The sequence below is a fragment of the Somniosus microcephalus genome, chromosome 7 (assembly GCF_052327205.1).
Source record: "Somniosus microcephalus isolate GS21.2 chromosome 7, FLI_Smic_1.0, whole genome shotgun sequence".
Taxonomy (NCBI): Eukaryota; Metazoa; Chordata; class Chondrichthyes; order Squaliformes; family Somniosidae; genus Somniosus; species Somniosus microcephalus.
In genome coordinates this window covers 73,314,202-73,334,080 of record NC_140993.1, presented here as the reverse complement: position 1 = coordinate 73,334,080, position 19,879 = coordinate 73,314,202, and positions in this window count along the sequence as shown.

Genomic DNA, 19,879 nt, shown 5'->3' with positions numbered 1-19,879 from the left:
GGGATGGCCTAATCAATGCCAGCTTCACCTAACTTTATGCAGCACAGACATATGGCTGCCACATGTGCATGAATGTTGGCATCACCTCAATTCAGCACCATAGAGCATCTCTACAATGAACTATGCATTCCTTGCACTGTCACCACCATTGTTGGACATAAACGGCGCCCTTACCCCTCACTCTGCCACTTCCAATTGTGAGCACACATATGGCATCGAATGCAAACAATCAGGAAAAAGTAATTTATTACAACAAAGTAAAAGAACAGAAACTTAACATTCATTTATAGCAAATCACCCAAGTGACTACCCTTGTGACTATTTATGTGGGAACTTGCTTTTACGCATGCTTCTACATGGTGCTACCTCTGTGGCTATGCAGGGGCAGGCTCGGCCATCTGGGACTCTGACCAAGAGGTTGGCAAAGGGATGGAAGTATGAGCGTTTGGAGAGGAGCCCCCACTTGCATGTCGCCTCCCACCATCATCCCTGTCATGCGCCACCCGCACTTCTCTGCTAGCAAGTAGCTGGAGAGAACCTTGCTGCACATCACTGGGGCCATGAGGACTCATGTCTGTACTGGCATTCCTCATAACAAGGGCGTCTATGAACCTTTGGTTTCTCTCCTCGATAGATGCCCATCTATCCTCCATAGATGACCATCTTTTTAGAAGTGTTACCATGTTTTCCTGAGTCTGGCAATTTATGTCCTCCATGGAGGTGGCCGTCCTTTCCATGGCGGAACCTACAGTTGCCAGTGCATGCGCCATGGCAGTGCTCATATTTGAAATGGACTCCTCCATTCTCTGCACACTCGCAGTCACCATGGTTGCAAACCTAGTCAGAGCCTCCTGCACTTGTTCCTGAAGCTCCAGGACCGCTCCCTTTCTGGATGGCCCCCGAGGCTCAGCGTCCGCATGCAGCTCAGCAGATCTAGGAGCATCCTGCGGCCTCCGACGAGGAGTCTCCACTGCTGTCCCTGTCTCCACCATCTGATCTTGCTCAAGTGTGACTTGTTATACACCAGGTGACAACAATACGCTATCTTGCAAACGACCCACCGAGGTGTGTGTCTCTGCACTGGTGCTGGGTCACTCATTTCTGCTAACGCTGCTCCCTCAGAGGATGCAGCATCCTCTGAGGAGTCCTCCTGCTCTTCCTCCTGGACAGTGATGGTCCTGTGGGAGAGTAAAGACATGAGTTAGACATGTGATATGTAGATTGCAGACACATTCCATTATGCACATGATGAGCATTCAATTTCTCTTGACATCAGACCCCATATGGGTCACTCATGAATGCCAAATAAGATGTATGGCAAATAATTCTGTTGTTCTAATGAGCCCCTTTCCCCGTCCCCCACTTCAGGCTGGGCAACAACTCCTGTAATGTCCAGAGCTGCCTCCTCAGCATTGGTGAGCTCAGCCAATGATGGCGGTCCTCCTCCTGTTCTCTCCCTCTCCCTCTTATTGTGGGCTCTCTTTTCCTGTAATGAGGGAAAGAAGAGAAGTTTTAGTGAGAGTGATGGAATGAGTGTAAAGAATGGATGGGATAGATGTTTAGAGGGAGACTATGATGGAGTGGGGTGCCAATACCAAGTTGCCTCCTTTTGAGTTGTTAGTTGTTGTCATTGCATAACAATAAGGGTAAGTGTGAGGGGTGCATAGTAAGATGGGGATATGATTCTGTACATAGGGAGGGAGGGATGGGTGATGGTGCAAGGGATGTTGGAGTGAGTAAGGATGTGCAGGAGTAGGGTTGGCAATGCAGAGTGATGGGGATGTGATGACAGGCACAGCAGAATGAAAGTAAGTGTGATTTTATACTCACTTTTCCTGAACGCAGAAGATCATTAAACCTCTTCCTACATTGCAACCAGGTGCGAACAAACACATAGCTTGCATTGACCTCCTCAGCTATTTGCAGCCAGGCTGCTTTTGTCTGCTGAACATGGAGGGAGTCATCATTGAATCGTGGCGCAGCCCTTTTGTCTCTCTGCAGTCATTTTTCCCACAAGCAGCACTCAGGAACATGAAATCACAAGTGAGAGCAAATGGTGACATGGCCCCTTCAACTATACCGGCAACAAACATGTCACCAGGTGACGTCACCAGACCCGCACCTTGTTACTGGGCCGGGTAACGTACACGGCGGCCCAATTAACGTAAAATTGTTTTCACAAAGCGGCGGGAACCAGGAGCGGGACCAGGACCCGCCAACCACCTGTCCCGCTGCGATCCCGCCTCCGCTGCCAAAATCCAGCCCTTTGTTACTCGATTGGATGACTCTTGACTCTCAGTCAAACGGACTTTACTCATCGGCAAGATTTTTATAACTAATAAGCGAAAGTGTTCAAAGAAAATGAAAAAAAATCATTTCTTTTAATGCCCCAATGAGTTTTCTCCTGGGGTTGCTCGCAGCAGTGTCCCGGGGATTAATCTTCAAATCCTGGAGACTCCAGGCCAATCCTGGAGGGTTGGCAACCCACAGAGCACAGGTGAGGAGTGACAGGCACCTGCTGCTTGGAGGGCCACCTTGGTTACTTGGTCAACTGCAGTGCCTAGTGATTCAGACCTCGTAGGGGCTGCATATAAAATATGGTTTCAGTCAAAGCAGAATCATCTACAGGAGTCACTTTACTCTGTCCTAACATAGGAACAGGAGTCGGCCAATCAGCGCCTCGAACCTGTTCTGTCATTCAATGAGATCATGGCTGATCTGTATCCCCGCTCCATCCACCCGCCTTGGCTCCATATCCCTTAATACCTTTGGCTAGCAAAAATCTATCGATCTCAGATTTAAAATTATTAATTGAGCCAACATCGACTGCTTTTTGTGGGAGCGAGTTCCACACTTCTACCACCCTTTGCGTGAAGTGTTTCCTAACTTCTCTCCTGAATGGCCTGGCTCTGGTTTTAAGGATATTTCCTCTTGTCCTAGACTCCACCAGGGGCGGAAAAAGTTTCTCTGTATCTACCCTATCAATTCCTTTCAAAATCTTAAAAACCTCAATCAAATCACAGCTTAACCTCCTATATTCCAGGGAATACAAGCCTAGTTTATGTAATCTCTCCTCATAATCTAACCCTTAGGCCGCGATTTCGCCTACTGAGGAGAGCTCAGTGTGGCCGAGGTAGGTGGCAGGTTGAGACCCTGCTCACGGCTCTATCCTGCTCTGTGAGAAGAATTTTCTGTTGATTGGGCTTATTAATCCCGCCGTGCAAGGTTCCGGGCCAATTAAAAGGAAGCGGGTCAGATGACGTTATTTGATGATGCGTCATCAGCCGGTTTCCTTAAAAGGACCACGTCCACATTCATTTTGACAGTCGTGCTGTCAGTGTTCTACAGCATTGAGGTGCTGCAAACACTGACAAGCACGGCACAAAGGTGCAAGGCTGCACCCAGGCTCTCCCATGACTCTCTTCATATGGAGGGAGTCACAGCACACAGGGAGGTTCTCTTCCCTTCCAATGGGCAGAAGAGACCTCCCCAGGACACCAACGCAGCCTGGTTACACATTGCACAGGAGGGCACAAGCAGGGATGCCATCAGGGGGACCAGGCTGCAGTGGCGCAAACCTTTCAATGATCTCAGTAGATCACAAAATGTTACTGTCACACTTAACCTCATGCTGCTGTGCCATTCATCGCATCCCCACCACTCTGCCTTCCCTACCCTACTCCTGAACATCCTTACACACACCAACTTACCTTGCACCTCCACCCATCCCTCTCTCTCTATCTACATCCCCACCTCACTAGCCACCCCACACACTCTCGCTCATCCTAGTCCAATCATACCAACCAACAACACACAAGGGTGTTTTCGCAATGTTCATGTAAAGTTTCTGTTGATGTGTTGCCAAACATTGAAATCTTTATTTTCCACACTTTGTCCTCTTGGACAGATTTGTGTGCACCTTTGGAAGTGGCTTAGTGAGTTGCAGTGAATGGTGAGACATAACAGTACCCCCCGCAATGGTGAGGAATGTGAAAGGAATGGCTTGGGCATTGGAGCGATGCTTTATGGTGCTGGTGTGGGGTGGTGCCATCCTGGCATATCATGTGGCAGCCAGGGTGAACAGCATCAAGTGAAGTAAATCTGGCCATGGTGAGGCCATCCCTGGCCTCCCGGGCAGCAATGTGCTCGGGTGCTGATGCCCTTTGTCCTGTGGAGCATCAGGTGATTGCGGAGAAGGTTGGTGGTGTTGTTGGTGATGCTGGTGTGCCTGGTGATGTTGGTGTTTGGGCTGATCGTGGAGGGATTCAGAGGACCAAGGTGAGATTTTTTCAAGGGCACCGATGCTGCTGAAATAGATGGCAGCTGAAGTTGAGATGACAGAAGCGATCTTTCAATGGTGAGAGAGGTTGTGCCAATGAGGTAACAGTGGATAGAGAGTTTACTCCAAATACTTCCAAACTGCATAAAGCTGAAAAGTGTATTCCAACTCCTGAAGGCTCCAACTTCTCAGATTGGAAAGTGAACAGCTGTGAAATGGTAACTTTTATACCACTTTTGCAGCTGTCAACTATTCAGAGGAATGGAGAGTCATTGACAGCCCGACCTACTTACCTGACGTGATCCCCGAGCGCCAGGAACCTCGTGAAAAAGCTGGTAAAATGGTAAGTACATGGTAAAATAATGTTTAAATACCTTTTAACAAGCTCTTAAGTATCTGAATTAGCTCACCCGCCACTTGGTGTCGCGTCTGTAAAGCGCTCAGACCCGACACTTGGGAAACTGACATGGAGGTGGGTTGACAGCTCATCTTCAAATCGTGCCTTGGGATCTTTTATATCTACCTGAGAGGGCAGATGGGACCTCAGTTTAATGTCTCAGCCAAAAGACATCACCTCCGATAGTGTCAGCTTAGATTATGTGCACAAGTCTCTGGAGTGGGGCTTGAACCCACAACTTTCTGACTCAGACAAGAGTACTATCACTGAACCAAGCGTGAAACTTTGATACTGATATTAAGATATTATATTGATGTAAGATATTGAAACAACAAACACTGGCCATTGGTAACAGCTGAGGAAATGTAGAGCACAGTGTTGCAGATGATTCTTGGAGCTGCTTCCTTGGTGACATATGGACAGTAAGGTTCCTTAAAGGGGTAGTTCAGACACTTATATGAATGAATCTTGGATAAGTGTCTAGCGCACCATTCATTGTGGCTGCACTGATGTCTCTACAGCAACAACCTCTTGGTAAGTGTCTGCATCCTGCTCTGGCTTGGATTGCAAATTGACTTCCTCCTCCATAGTTAGGCCTCTTTGTTTAGTAAAACTGTGAAGTTCACTACACACTGTAATGAACTTGAAGCCCCATGAGGGGCTATAATGTAAGGCAACCCTTGACCTGACAAGGTGTGTGAAATGCTGCATCAAGTAGTCAATGGCCTCATTGTCTCTACACTCTGATCCTGTCTGTGGTTGCTGAAAGGATATTCATAGCCAAGGCTAAAAAGGGTAGCCTCGATCCTTGATTAGCCATCCTTCCAGTCTTTCTTCACTTTCAAATAAGCCTAGCACAGAAGATTGTCTTAAAATGAAAGCATCACAGGTGTTGTCTCAGAAGTGGGCATTAATTAACTAGTGCTGTGGGGGAGGGTTTAAACTAATTTGGCAGGGGGAGGGGCACCAAGATACAGCACAAGGTGTGTAGAAAACCAGGAGGGACAAACAGCAACAAGACAAAGAATACTGTAGAAAGAGCAGAAATTAGATGCAGGACAAAAGCAACACTCAAAGTTAACAAGTCAACCGGTCCAGATGAGATGTATCCTAGGTTGCTGAAGGAAGCTAGGGTGGAGATAGTAGTACCTCTGACCACAATCTTTCAATCGTCCTTAGATATGGGAGTGGTGCCAGGGGATTGTAGGATTGCAAATGTTATATCACTGTTCAAAAAAGGGGAGAGGGAAAAACCCGGTAACTATAGGCCAGTCAGTCTAACGTCAGTGGTGGGAAAACTACTAGAGACCATTGTCAAGGACAAATTAATTCTCACTTGGAGAAGCATGGGTTAATAAGGGACAGCCAGCATGGATTTGTTAAAGGCAAATCTGATTGAGTTCTTTGATGAAGTAACAGAGAGGGTTGAAGAAAGTAGTGCAGTAGATGTTGTATATATGAACTTGCAAAAGGCATTTGATAAAGTAGCTCATAATAGACTTACTCAGAAAATAGAAGCACATGGTATTAAAGGGACGGTGGTGAACTGATGTTTTACTGACTGGTGAGAAGTATTTAATGGGGTTCCCCAAGGGGTTGGTATTAGGACCATTGTTTTTCTTATTTATATATAAATGACCTGGACTTGGGTATAGGGAGTACAATTTCAAAGTTTGCTGATGTTACAAAACTTGACAATGTAGCAAACAGTGAGCATGATAGTAGCGGATTGCAGGAGGGCACAGACAGACTGGTGAAATGGACAGACATATGGCCGATGCAATTTAAATTTGTGTGAAGTGATGCACTTTGGGAGGAACAACAGTTTAATCTAAATGGTACTATTTTGAGCGGTTGCAAGAACAGAGGTGTAGTGTATGTGCCTTTAAGTCAGAACTACTTTTACAGCTCCTGTATACTGTAGTACCGGCAGTGACCACACAGGTATATAAGCTTTGCGCATGCCTCTGTACCCCCAGTCTAGAGATTACCCTCCTCCAGTAAAGACCTGTTATTTGTTAATGTACAGCATCCGTGTGGTTATTTATCCACTGAACCACGGATCCAACAGTGGCGACGAGTGTCGATTCGAATCTACCTGCAACATAAAAAAAAATAGTCGAGGCCAGGAACATGGGCGTCGACCACGAGCAACCACCCAGCAGTCAGGCAGAGATCCAACTTCGCAGGGGAGGCTGTGGAGAGCCGGGCTTGGTTCCCCAGCCACAACGAGCAGTAAGAGACCGACGGCAGGTCCAGCGCAGACGCTTCCCGAGCAGCGGCGGCTGGAGCCGACCGACGGCGGAGAGAGAGCCGAGCAGCGTCGACGGGGTAAGACAGAGGGTGAAGAGCGCAGGGTGCAGCTGGGGGTTGAACACCGAGTGGCGTCGAGGAAAAATAAAACAAACCGGAGAGAGATAGGGTAAGAAACAGCCGGGTTCTAGACTGAGCGGCGTCGAAAAATATCAAAAGAAGAACGCGCAGAGCACAACCAGTGCTCACGGGCTGAACAGGGTCCGCAGGGCGAAGAAAGGGGAGATCCCATTGAGCCGCGGACAAGAAGGAAGAGCGTGGGAGGTGCCATTGAGCAGCGGAGAAGCAGGGAGAGCGCGGGAGACGCCATTGAGCCGCGGAGAAGAAGGAAGAGCACGGGAGATGACATTTTGAGAAGCCACAGCGGAGAAGAAGGGCGAGCGCGGGAAGGAAGGAAAACGCGGGAGACGCCATTTTGTGCCAGCGGAGAAGAAGGGGAAGCACGGGAGGTGCCATTGGTGATAGTTAACGCACACCTAAGGATGCCGAAGAGTGGCAGTATGTCTACGTTCGACAATGAAGTCGAAGATTGGGCGACATATGTGGAACGTATTGAGGTGTACTGCAGGGCGAATGAAGTGCCAGATGCTAATAAAGCACTGGTTCTGTTAAATTCCATGGGTGCAAAAACTTATGGGTTACTGCGATGTGCAGCAGCATCTACTTCCGCCTTATGGATCAAGGACTAATTAATAGAAAGAACTGTAACCAAATTGTATTAACTTTTGTAGACAACTGGGGTGATCTTTTTTTTCCCCACACTTAGACACGACAAACACGTACCACTCTTTAACCTATCATAGAAAAAGATAAAACTTAACATGAAATCCTTATATATTTCGACCTGGAATATCCAAGGTCTACGCTCTTCACTGCGAGAAGTGAAGAGTAGGACCCCAGAGTTCATAGAGGAAACTAAAGATCTAGATATTATCATTTTACAGGAAACTTGGCATAAAGGAAAAGGACACACCAGCTGTCCCCAAGGGTACACTGAGCTAGTGGTCCCCTCCAATAAATTACCAAGTGTAACCCAAGGCAGAGACTCCGGAGGCATACTGATCTGGTTTAAAACAGAACTTAAGAATTACATCAAATTTATAAAAAAGGGCGAAAACCATATGTGGCTCAAACTTGAGAGGGAGATTATCTCAAACACCCAAGATGTTTACATTTGCGCACTTTATATCCCTCCAATCGATTCCCCGTACTACAAAGAGGACACCTTCTCCAACATGGAGGGGGAAATTATCCAATACCAGGCCCAGGGGAACGTGTTGATCTGTGGGGACCTCAATTCAAGAACGGGCGAAGAACCAGACTTCACCAATAATCAGGGAAACAATTACGTATTCGGGAATAACCACTTTGACATCCCTTCCCTTCCATACAGGCATAACTGCGACAAGCAGTCAAATACCAACGGTAAACAGCTACTACAGCTCTGTCGAAACCTGGGTCTGTACATTGTCAATGGTAGGTTCATAGGAGACCTCCTAGGAAGATCGACCTACTGCTCACCTCTTGGCTGCAGCACAGTAGACTATATGATTACAGACTTGGACCCATCCTCTTTCAGAGCATTCACAGTCAAACCACAAACAACACTGTCAGATCACAGCCAAATTACTATGTTTCTCAAAAAGACAGAAACAAACAACATAGAAACACAACCCAGTAAACTGTACAACACCAAAAAATCGTACAGATGGGCCAAAAACGACACGGAAAAATACCAGAAAACAATTAGCAATGCATCAACTCAAGCTCTCTTAGACACCTTTCTGGATAACATATACACTCACAATAAAGAAGGCGTAAACCGGGCAGTTAGTAAACTAAACAATATTTTTGATAATTTGGCAACAAATGCAAACTTGAAAGCTCGCAAGAACAAACCCAAAACAAAAAACTATGAAAAATGGTTTGACCATGATTGCCATAACATGAGGAAAAAACTTAGAAAACTATCAAACCAAAAACACAGACATCCAGAAAACGAGGAATTACGCCTTACTTATTGTCAGACGCTAACACAATACAGAAACACACTCAGGACCAAAAAAGAGCAATTTATTAAGAATACACTCAGCTCCATGGAGGAATCCATTGAGTCGAATTGTTTCTGGGACAACTTGAAAACACTACACAAAAAACAACACGACGATTTGTCCATTCAAAATGGGGACACATGGGTAAACCACTTTGAAAAATTATACCAGAAAAACACACTAGGACCAGAGCAACACCAAATACGCAAAAAACTTGAAAAGCTTGAAATGGCCATAAAAGATAACCAAAACCCGTTAGACGCCATAATAACAGAAAAAGAACTTCTTGAAAAACTCAAGGACCTGCGACCAGGAAAAGCTTGCGGGACAGACGGCATACTAAACGAGATGATTAAACACGCAGACGACAAACTGAAACTGGCTATCCTAAAACTCTTCAACTTGGTTCTGAGTGTCGGTTATTTCCCTGACATCTGGAACAAAGGACTCATAACACCCATATACAAAAGTGGGGACAAAATCGACCCAAACAACTATCGAGGCATCTGTGTAAACAGTAACCTGGGGAAGGTATTCTGTAGCATCATAAACAAAAGACTTATAAACTTCCTTGAAGAGCACAATGTCTTGAGTAAAAGCCAAATTGGATTCCTGCCAAACTATAGAACATCCGATCATATCTTCACCCTACAGACCCTAATTGACAAACACGTTCACCATAACAAAAGCAAAATCTACGCATGCTTTGTAGATTTCCAGAAGGCTTTCGACTCCATCTGGCATGACGGTTTATTCCTGAAACTTATCGAAAGCGGGGTAGGAGGTAAAACATATGATGTAATTAAATCAATGTATACAAACAATAAATGTGCAGTTAAAATTGGAGACAAACAAACAAAATACTTCCCACAGGGGCGGGGGGTGACGCAGGGCTCACCAATCTCACCGACACTCTTTAATATTTACATTAATGGATTGGCAAAACTACTTGAACAATCTACAGCACCCGGCCTCACCCTATATGAATCCAAGGTTAAATTCCTCCTCTATGCCGACGACCTGGTTCTGCTGTCACCAACTAAGGAGGGTCTACAGCAGAACCTGGACCTGCTGGAGTCGTACTGCCAGACTTGGGCCCTGACAATAAATCCCCAAAAAACCAAAGTCCTTGTGTTCCAGCAAAGATCCAAACAACATGGACCCACAATAAATTTCACAGTAGGAACAACCAAAATTGAACAAACCACTCACTACACATACTTGGGCTTAAAAATCAGTTCTACGGGAAACTTCAAACTGGCTGTGAATGAACTGAAAGAGAAAGCAAGAAGGGCTTTCTATGCCATCAAAAAATCAATCCAAATTGAAATCCCAATTAGCATTTGGCTCAAAATTTTCAAATCAGTAATTGAACCAATTGCACTCTATGGCAGTGAGGTCTGGGGACCACTAACACAACAAGATTTTGCAAAATGGGACAAACACCCAATTGAGATCCTACATGCGGAATTCTGTAAAAGTATCCTCCGGACTCAAAGGAAAACAGTAAACAACGCATGCAGGGCGGAACTAGGCCAATACCCATTAATAATCACTATCCAAAAAAGAGCCACCAAATTTTGGAATCACCTACAAATGAGCAACCCCCAATGCTATCACTACGACGCCCTGAAATGCCAAGAGCTGACCATAAAGAAGAATACCCTCAGTCAACTAGTCCTGGGACTCAATAAAGTAACTAATAACAATACTAACAATAACCAGCCCCAGGACAGTGACAGGGTAACACAAAGAATTCGACCCAACACAATCGTCGCTAAGCAAAAGGAAAAATATCTGTCATATTGGGCAGAAACAACAAAAACCCAAAGCAAACTCAATTGCTACTTGGCCCTAAACAGACAATACAACATAGCTGATTACCTGACCATGGTAAAGGATAACAAACTGAGAAGAACCTTGACAAGGTACAGACTTAGCGAACATAGCCTAGCGATCGAAAAAGGCAGACACAGGCAGACCAGGCTGCCAAGAGAAGACAGGATATGCTCTCACTGCAGTCAGGGAGTAGTGGAGACAGAGATGCACTTCCTCACAGCCTGTGGAAAATATCAGGGCATCAGAGAGAATTTCTATCAAAAATTCTCACAAATATGCCCTGAATTCAGAAATCTGACTGACAACCAAAAACTCCCATTCCTACTGGGGGAGGAGAGAAGCTGTGTAACACTGGCGGCACACTATGTTACAGCTTGCCATGAACAGAGGGACAACCAGTAAACTAAGACAAGAATATATATAAACAAGGCGAAAATATATTTATAAACTCAGGGATATACCTGTTTATACACTGTATGAATGGAACCGCGTTTATGTGTTCAACCATAAATGTATTTTGATGCTTTGGCAACATAAGATGTACCTTATCATGCCAATAAAGCGATTTGTATTGTATTGTATTATTGTATTGTACTGCGAAATCTAATAACCCCAGAGAAGCCGGTAAACAAGAATTTTGAAAGCATAGTAGAAATCCTACAGGATCACTTAAACCCCACACCGCTGCTGATAGCAGAATGATTTAAGCTCCATAAAAGGAACCAACACAAAGACGAAAGCAATGCTGAGTACCTAACGGAACAGCGCAAGCTATCGAAACACTGCCAGTTTGGAGCGGGACTAGCAGACACGTTAAGGGACAAGTTTGTGTGTGGGCTACAAAGTGAAGGAACACAGAAAAGGCTTCTATCAGAAAAGGACCTTACGCTGGACAAAGCTTTCAGTATGGCAGTATCACACGAAGCAGCCGCAAGGGGCGCTGCAGAGATACAATGGAGACCGCAAGAATATGGCACCAATGAAATGTCCTACGGAACAGGGAAGTGCTATCGCTGCGGCAGAACAACACATGACCAGAAAGATTGTTGGTTCAAGGACCAAGTGTGCAGAGAGTGTGGGAAAGCAGGGCACATAGCAAGAGTCTGCAGGTCTGGGAAGAAAACCAACAGTAAGAAATCTCCACAGGAGAAGTACAAAAAGGTACACCAGGTGATGGACAGTGGTTCAGACGAACAGAAAGGTGACACAGACTCCGGAAGCAAGGAGCTGGGTTGTCTGAAACTACATAAGGTAACCGAAATGGAGGATCACCAGACTATCTGGGTTACACTCAAGATAGACGGAGTCCAAGTGGAAATGGAATTGGACACAGGGTCAGCTCTAACAGTCATAAATCAAAGAGACTACAAGCGGCTATTTTCACACATACGCTTGAAAGCTACAGAGATTGTCTTGAAGACGTATACGGGGCAAAAAGTCTACCCCAAAGGAAAAATAAGGGTGAAAGTGACATATAAAGGCCAGGAAATACCTAAAATGGATATATATGTATTGCCAAATGGAGGACCACCACTGCTAGGACGTGAATGGATCTGGAAGATACAATTAGATTGACATTCCATACAGGCACTGAAGGTTGAGGCCAAAAAGGATGACGACGTCACACCTGGACGACTGTCAAAAATGCTAACTGACGCAAAAGAAGTGTTCCAGGAGGGACTAGGAACACTAAAAGGAATAACAGCAACGATTAAAATAGAGGAAAATGCAAGCCCAAAGATTCTGAAGTCCAGACCAGTGCCTTATGCGATCAGACCAGCTGTTGAAGCAGAGCTGGAAGGGTTGGAACGTGCAGGAGTACTGTCCAAAGTGGACTGGAGCGAGTGAGCTACACCCATCGTTCCTGTAATGAAGAGGTCATTGAGTAATACGCCTGGGGAACCAAAGAAGGTCCGCATCTGTGCGGATTTTAAGGTGACAGTGAACCCAGTTCTTCACACGGTGCAATATCTGCTTCCACGAATTAAGGATATTTTCACCTCGCTATCTGGAGGTAAACGCTTCACCAAAATTGATCTAGCCCAGGCGTACTTGCAAATGGAGGTAGAAGAAGCTTCGAAACATTACCTTACGATCAACACTCATAAAGGTCTCTATCAATACAACCGGCTGGTGTTTGGAGTAGCCTCGGCTCCGGCTATCTGGCAAAGGGTGATGGATCAGGTCCTGCAAGGGATTCCTGGGACCCAGTGTTATTTGGACGACATCTTGGTCACGGGCGAAAACGACAGTGATCACCTCGCCAACTTGGAGAAGGTGCTCACCAGATTAAAGGAGTATGGGCTGCGAGCTAATCACCACAAGTGTGAGTTTTTCCAGAAACAGATCTCGTATTGTGGCCACGTCATCGATGAAGAGGGGTTACATAAGTCTCCTGACAAGATTGAGGCAGTAGTCAAGGCTCCAGCACCGGAAAATGTGTCACAACTGAGGTCGTTCCTCGGGCTGGTAAACTACTACCACAAGTTCTTACCAAATTTGTCTACGGTATTACACCCGCTGAACACCCTACTGCAAACAGGGGTACCATGGAAGTGGGATGACGAACGTAGACAAGCTTTCCAGAAGTGTAAAGAATTGATCACATCAGAAGAGGTGTTGGCCCATTTCAACCCAGCACTACCAATTCGTTTGGCATGTGAAGCATCACCCTACGGTATTGGAGTGGTGCTGTCGCACAAATTCCCAGAAGGGTTGGAGAGGCCAGTAGCCTTTGCATCTCGGTCACTAACCTCAGCCGAGCGCAACTACGCCCAGATTGACAGGGAGGCCCTCAGCCTAGTATGGGGAGTAAAAAAATTCAACCACTATCTGCATGGGCAGAATTTCACCTTGCTGACTGACCACCAATCACTTGTCTCCATCTTTAATCCTAAGAAGGGCGTTCCAGTGATGACTGCACAGCGGTTACAAAGATGGTCCCTGTTTCTAGGGGCGAATCAATATGAAATAGAATATAAAGGCACGAAACAGCATGGGAACGCTGATGGGCTATCGCGCCTGCCACTGCCTACTGTGGAGGAAGCACCAGCAGTGGACCCTATCGAGATATTTTATTCGTCAATAATTGAACGATTGCCAGTAACAAACGCGGATATAGAGAAGGATACCCGCAATGATCCGACGCTGTCACGGGTATATGAATTGACGGTGAGGGGATGGCCAACACATGGCGACTCACTGTTGCCAGCATTCTCATCCAGAAGAGAACAGCTGTCAGTATGCCAGGGGACAGTGATGTGTGGATCAAGAGTGGTGATTCCACCCAAGTTAAGGGAGAGAGTGCTAAATGAGCTACATGAAGGTCATCTGGGGGAAGTGAAAATGAAAAGCCTTGCTAGGGCTTATGTGTGGTGGCTGGGAATCGATCAACAAATTGAAGACCTAACTAAGAGCTGCTTAGGATGCCAGAAGGTCCAAAATGCACCACCACATGCCCCTCTACACCCATGGGAGTGGCCCTCCTCTCCATGGCAACGGGTGCATATTGATTTCACTGGTCCATTCATGGACTCAATGTTCTTAATAGCAGTGGCTGCTCATTCAAAGTGGCCTGAGGTGATAAAAATGTCTTCAACCACTACAGAGAAAACGATTGCAGTCCTACGGACCATATTTGCCAGAAACGGTTTGCCAGAGCAGATTTGCTCTGATAATGGACCACAGTTTGTGTCCGACGAGTTCGAAAAATTCATGAAAAGGAATGGGGTAAGGCATTACACATCCGCCCCGTATCATCCAGCCACAAATGGATTGGCTGAGAGGTTCGTACAAACCTTTAAGAAGGCGATAAAGGCCATGTGCGACGATGAAATTCCACTACAGCATAAGATGGACAATTTCTTATTAGCCTACCGAAACGCGACACATGCAGTTACCAACCAGACCCCGGCCATGATGTTCTTTAACCGAAGGTTGAGATCTCATCTGGACTTGCTCAGACCAAATGTGCGAAGAAATGTTGAGGACAAACAATTCCAGCACATCAGTGAGAAGCCGACAAGGAGCTTCAATGTAGGGCAACCAGTCTTGGCCCGTGACTATCGAACAGAGAAGTGGCAACTCGGAACGATATGTACAAGGCAGGGGCCATTAATGTACACAGTGGATGTCGGGGAGAACATTGTGAGACGCCACGTCGATCAGATCTTAGCGTCACAGGAACGCGTCAATCCCATGTCTCGAGTACCTGGGGGTGAACCCAACATACCGGTAGCATGTACTTCAGACCCAGTAGCAGTGGAACCCGATGAACTACCCGATGAAAAGGGGTCAGAATCGCCTCTGCACCAAGAACAAGAACCTCTGGAAAGGCACCTCCCGAAAGGGTCAGGAAGCCGCCCCAAAGACTGAATCTATAATGGACTTTTGTTGTTTAATGTACATGTTGAAATGTTAATTGTTATTTGAATATTAGGGGTATTACTAATCTAAAAGGGGAGGAATTGTAGTGTATGTGCCTTTAAGTCAGAACTACTTTTACAGCTCCTGTATACTGTAGTACCGGCAGTGACCACACAGGTATATAAGCTTTGCGCATGCCTCTGTACCCCCAGTCTAGAGATTACCCTCCTCCAGTAAAGACCTGTTATTTGTTAATGTACAGCATCTGTGTGATTATTTATCCACTGAACCACGGATCCAACAAGAGGGACCTGGGGTGCATATTCACAAATCTTTGAAGGTGGCAGGACAAGTTGATATGGTGTGGTAAACCACTTTTATCGTTACACTATAGTTATCACTGTTGTATTGTTATCACCGTTATCACTGTTGTATCACGATACGAGGTCGCCTCTTGTCGCGCTGTTATACTTGGGCTGACCACCTCCGACTCCGCCCATGGCTCCACCTACCTGCCCAGGTATAAAGGTAGTCGACTAGCTGGTATTCCTCCTTGTTGGACCCGATCACCCACAAGGGTGGGCTCTGTTATTTAGTCAATAAAAACCTTTAGTTACGTTCCTAACTCGTCGCTTTTTATTGGACGAATTGATAGGTATATCAATTTTATTGACTAAATTTTAAAGATGTCTACTACTGGCCAGCCAGAAGCCCTCCCAGAAGCACAGCCACAGCAGCTTTCAGACACCGGGCTACACCAGCCACACCAGCCGGCTTGGCTGCAAGCCCTCAAACCACCGTACCTGGATCTAAACCCACAGGCAGCAAACTCAGCCCTCAACTTCAAACACTGGCTGGACTGCTTCGAATCCTACCTGGAAGAATCCGGCGTCCCTCAGAGATCCAAACTAAGAGTTCTGAACGCCCAAGCGAGCCCGAGAGTATACGCACTCATCCAGGATACGACTACATACGAGGCCGCTATCAACCTACTGAAACAGCAGTACCGCAGCCCGGTAAATTACATGTACACCAGGCACCTCCTAAGATCCCGCCCGCAACAGCCAGGAGAGTCTGTAGCTGAATTTTTACGGGCGCTAAGAGCACTCGGCAGGAACTGTGACTTTAAAGCGGTGACGGCTGTTGAAAATACGGAAGATAATATCCGCGATGCCTTTGTGAAAGGCCTACGGTCCGACTACTCACGGCAAAGACTGCTTGAAGCTAAAGACCTCGACCTGGACAAAGCTGAAGCCCTCGCTCTCTCCCTGGAGGTGGCCCATCAGGACCAGGAGGCGTTTTCCAGGTACTGCTCGCGACCCTGGGACTCGGGCCCGACCCCTACCGCAATACCCTTCGCAGCGCCGCCCCCGGGACCTACCTCAGCGTCGGCGCCCCGGACCCGACCGGGCCCGCCACCCCCGGTACCGGCTCCGACATCGGGCACCCGCGATCGGGCCGCCGGCTGCTTCTTTTGCGGCCAGGAGAAGCACCCGAGGTCGCGCTGCCCAGCCAGGAACTCTACCTGCGCAACCTGCAGGAAGAAAGGCCACTTCTCTAAGGCCTGCAGGAGCGGATCTTCAGAGGCCAGCAGTGCCTCATGCGAACTGTGGGGGCGGCCATCTTCTTTCACGGCAACTGAGGCCAGTATCCCCACACGTGAGTCATGGGGGCGGCCATCTTTGATCAAGGCAACCGACCCCAATAGTGCCTCATGTGAGTTATGGGGGCAGCCATCTTCTCCGCCATTTTGTCCTACCTCGTGGGAGACGCCATTTTACCCACCACGCCCGACTGCCACCGGGCCCCCGGACCCGACGACCGCCTCGCCCGCAGACGACAACGACTCGCTTACCTACACACTAGCCTCCGTCACTCTGGATCAAGCCCGCCCACACCACCTGTCCAAGTCGATGATGGACATCAAAGTAAACGGCCACGCCACGACCTGCCTGTTCGACAGCGGAAGCACGGAGAGCTTCATCCACCCAGACACGGTGAGCCACTACTCCCTCCCTGTCCTGCCAACGCGCAACCGAATCTCGATGGCATCGAGGTCCCACGCCACGGACATTAGCGGCTACTGTGCTGTGACCTTGTCGGTTAAGGGTACAGAGTACAAAAACTTTAAACTCCTCGTCCTCCCCCAGCTCTGCGCTGCCGTCCTACTAGGGCTGGACTTCCAATCCCACCTCCAAAGTGTAACCCTAGCATACGGTGGACCCCTCCCCCCACTCACAGTCGACAACCAGCGAAGGTTAAACCGCCCACCGCGTAACACCTGCAGCCTATCCACCCTCAAGGTGCCGCCACCTTCCCTGTTCGCTAACCTCACCCCCGACTGCAAACCCGTCGCTACCAAGAGCAGGCGGTACAGCACTGGGGACAGAGCCTTCATTAGCTCTGAGGTGCAGCGTCTCCTGAAGGAGGGCATCATCGAGGGGAGCAACAGCCCCTGGCGTGCCCAGGTCGTGGTCGTTAAGACCGGCGATAAAAATCGCCTGGTCATCGACTACAGCCAGACCATAAACAGATACACCCAGCTGGACGCATACCCCCTTCCCCGCATATCTGACATGGTCAATCAGATTGCACAATACCGCGTATTCTCGACCATCGACCTTAAGTCGGCCTACCACCAACTCCCTATCCACCCCGAGGACCGCCAGTACACCGCCTTCGAGGCGAATGGGCGCCTATACCACTTCCTTAGGGTCCCCTTCGGTGTCACCAACGGGGTCTCGGTCTTCCAAAGGGAGATGGACCGGATGGTTGACCAGAACGGACTGCAGGCCACATTCCCCTACCTAGATAACGTCACCATCTGCGGCCGCGACCGGCAGGACCACGACGTGAATCTGGAGAAATTCCTCCGTACAGCCCAACGGCTGAACCTCACCTACAATAAGGAGAAATGTGTGTTTAACACCTCGCGCCTTGCCATCCTTGGCTGTGTAGTAGAGAACGGACTCATCGGCCCCGACCCCGAAAGAATGCGCCCCCTCATGGAGCTACCCCTCCCCCACTGCCCTAAGGCACTTAAGAGAACCCTGGGGCTCTTCGCCTACTATGCCCAATGGGTGCCCAATTATGCGGACAAAGCCAGACCCCTCATGAAGTCCACATCCTTCCCCCTTACGGAGGAAGCGTGCGCAGCCTTCTCCCTCATTAAGGGAGACATTGCCAAGGCCACTATGCACGCAGTGGATGAGTCCATCCCCTTCCAAGTCGAGAGCGATGCATCCGACTTCGCCCTAGCCGCCACCCTTAACCAGGAGGGGAGACCGGTGGCCTTCTTCTCAAGGACCCTACAGGGCCCTGAGATCCGACACTCGTCGGTCGAGAAGGAGGCCCAGGCGATTGTGGAGGCGGTACGACGCTGGAGGCACTACCTGGCAGGCAAACGATTTACCCTCCTTACCGACCAACGTTCGGTCGCTTTTATGTTTAATAACAAGCTGAGGGGCAAAATCAAGAATGACAAGATCTTGAGGTGGAGAATCGAGCTCTCCACCTACGATTATGATATCTTGTACCAGCCTGGTAAGCTGAACGAACCCCCCGATGCTCTGTCACGAATTACATGCGCCAGCGCGCAAAGTGATAGACTTCAGACCCTCCACAACGACCTCTGCCACCCCGGGGTCACCAGACTTTACCACTTCATTAAGGCCCGCAACCTGCCCTACTCCATCGAGGAGGTCAGGACCATAACCAGGAACTGCCAGACCTGTGCCGAGTGCAAACCGCACTTCTTTAGGCCGGACAGAGCAAGCCTGATCAAGGCCACCCGCCCCTTCGAGCGCCTGAGCATCGACTTTAAGGGGCCCCTCCCGTCCTCTGACCGTAATGTGTACTTCCTCAACATTGTTGATGAGTACTCCCGTTTCCCCTTTGCCTTCCCCTGCCCAGACATGACCAGTACCACGGTCATTAAATGCCTGAACGACCTCTTCGCCTTGTTCGGGTTCCCAAACTATATACATAGTGACCGGGGCTCCTCTTTCATGAGCGAGGAACTCCGTCAGTTCCTACTAGCGAGAGGTATTGCAGCAAGTAGGACCACCAGCTACAACCCCCGAGGGAACGGCCAGGTGGAAAGAGAGAACGCGACGGTATGGAAGGCCGTCCTCTTAGCCTTAAAGTCTAAGGGCCTCCCAACCTCCCGCTGGCAGGAAGTCCTCCCGACAGCGCTGCACTCCATCCGGTCACTACTTTGCACTGCCGTTAACGCCACCCCCCATGAACGAATGTTTGTTTTCCCCAGGAAGTCGACTACGGGAACCACTCTACCAACCTGGCTGACCTCCCCGGGGCCCGTCTTGCTGCGAAAGCACGTGAGGGCCCATAAAACAGACCCCCTGGTCGAGAGGGTGAACCTCCTGCACGCCAACCCCCAGTACGCCTACGTGGCTTACCCAGACGGGCGGGAGGACACTGTCTCCTTACGAGACCTCGCACCCTCGGGCACTCCGGAGACACCACCTTTACCCCCCCCCACCACCCCCCCAATTCCAGCCCAGGTAGACGGCATGCCGGAACCCCACGAGCCTTCGCCGACCACGCAGACACCAGCACTAACACCGGATAATGCAGCACCGCCGCTGCGACGATCGGAGAGGCTTACGAGGCCTC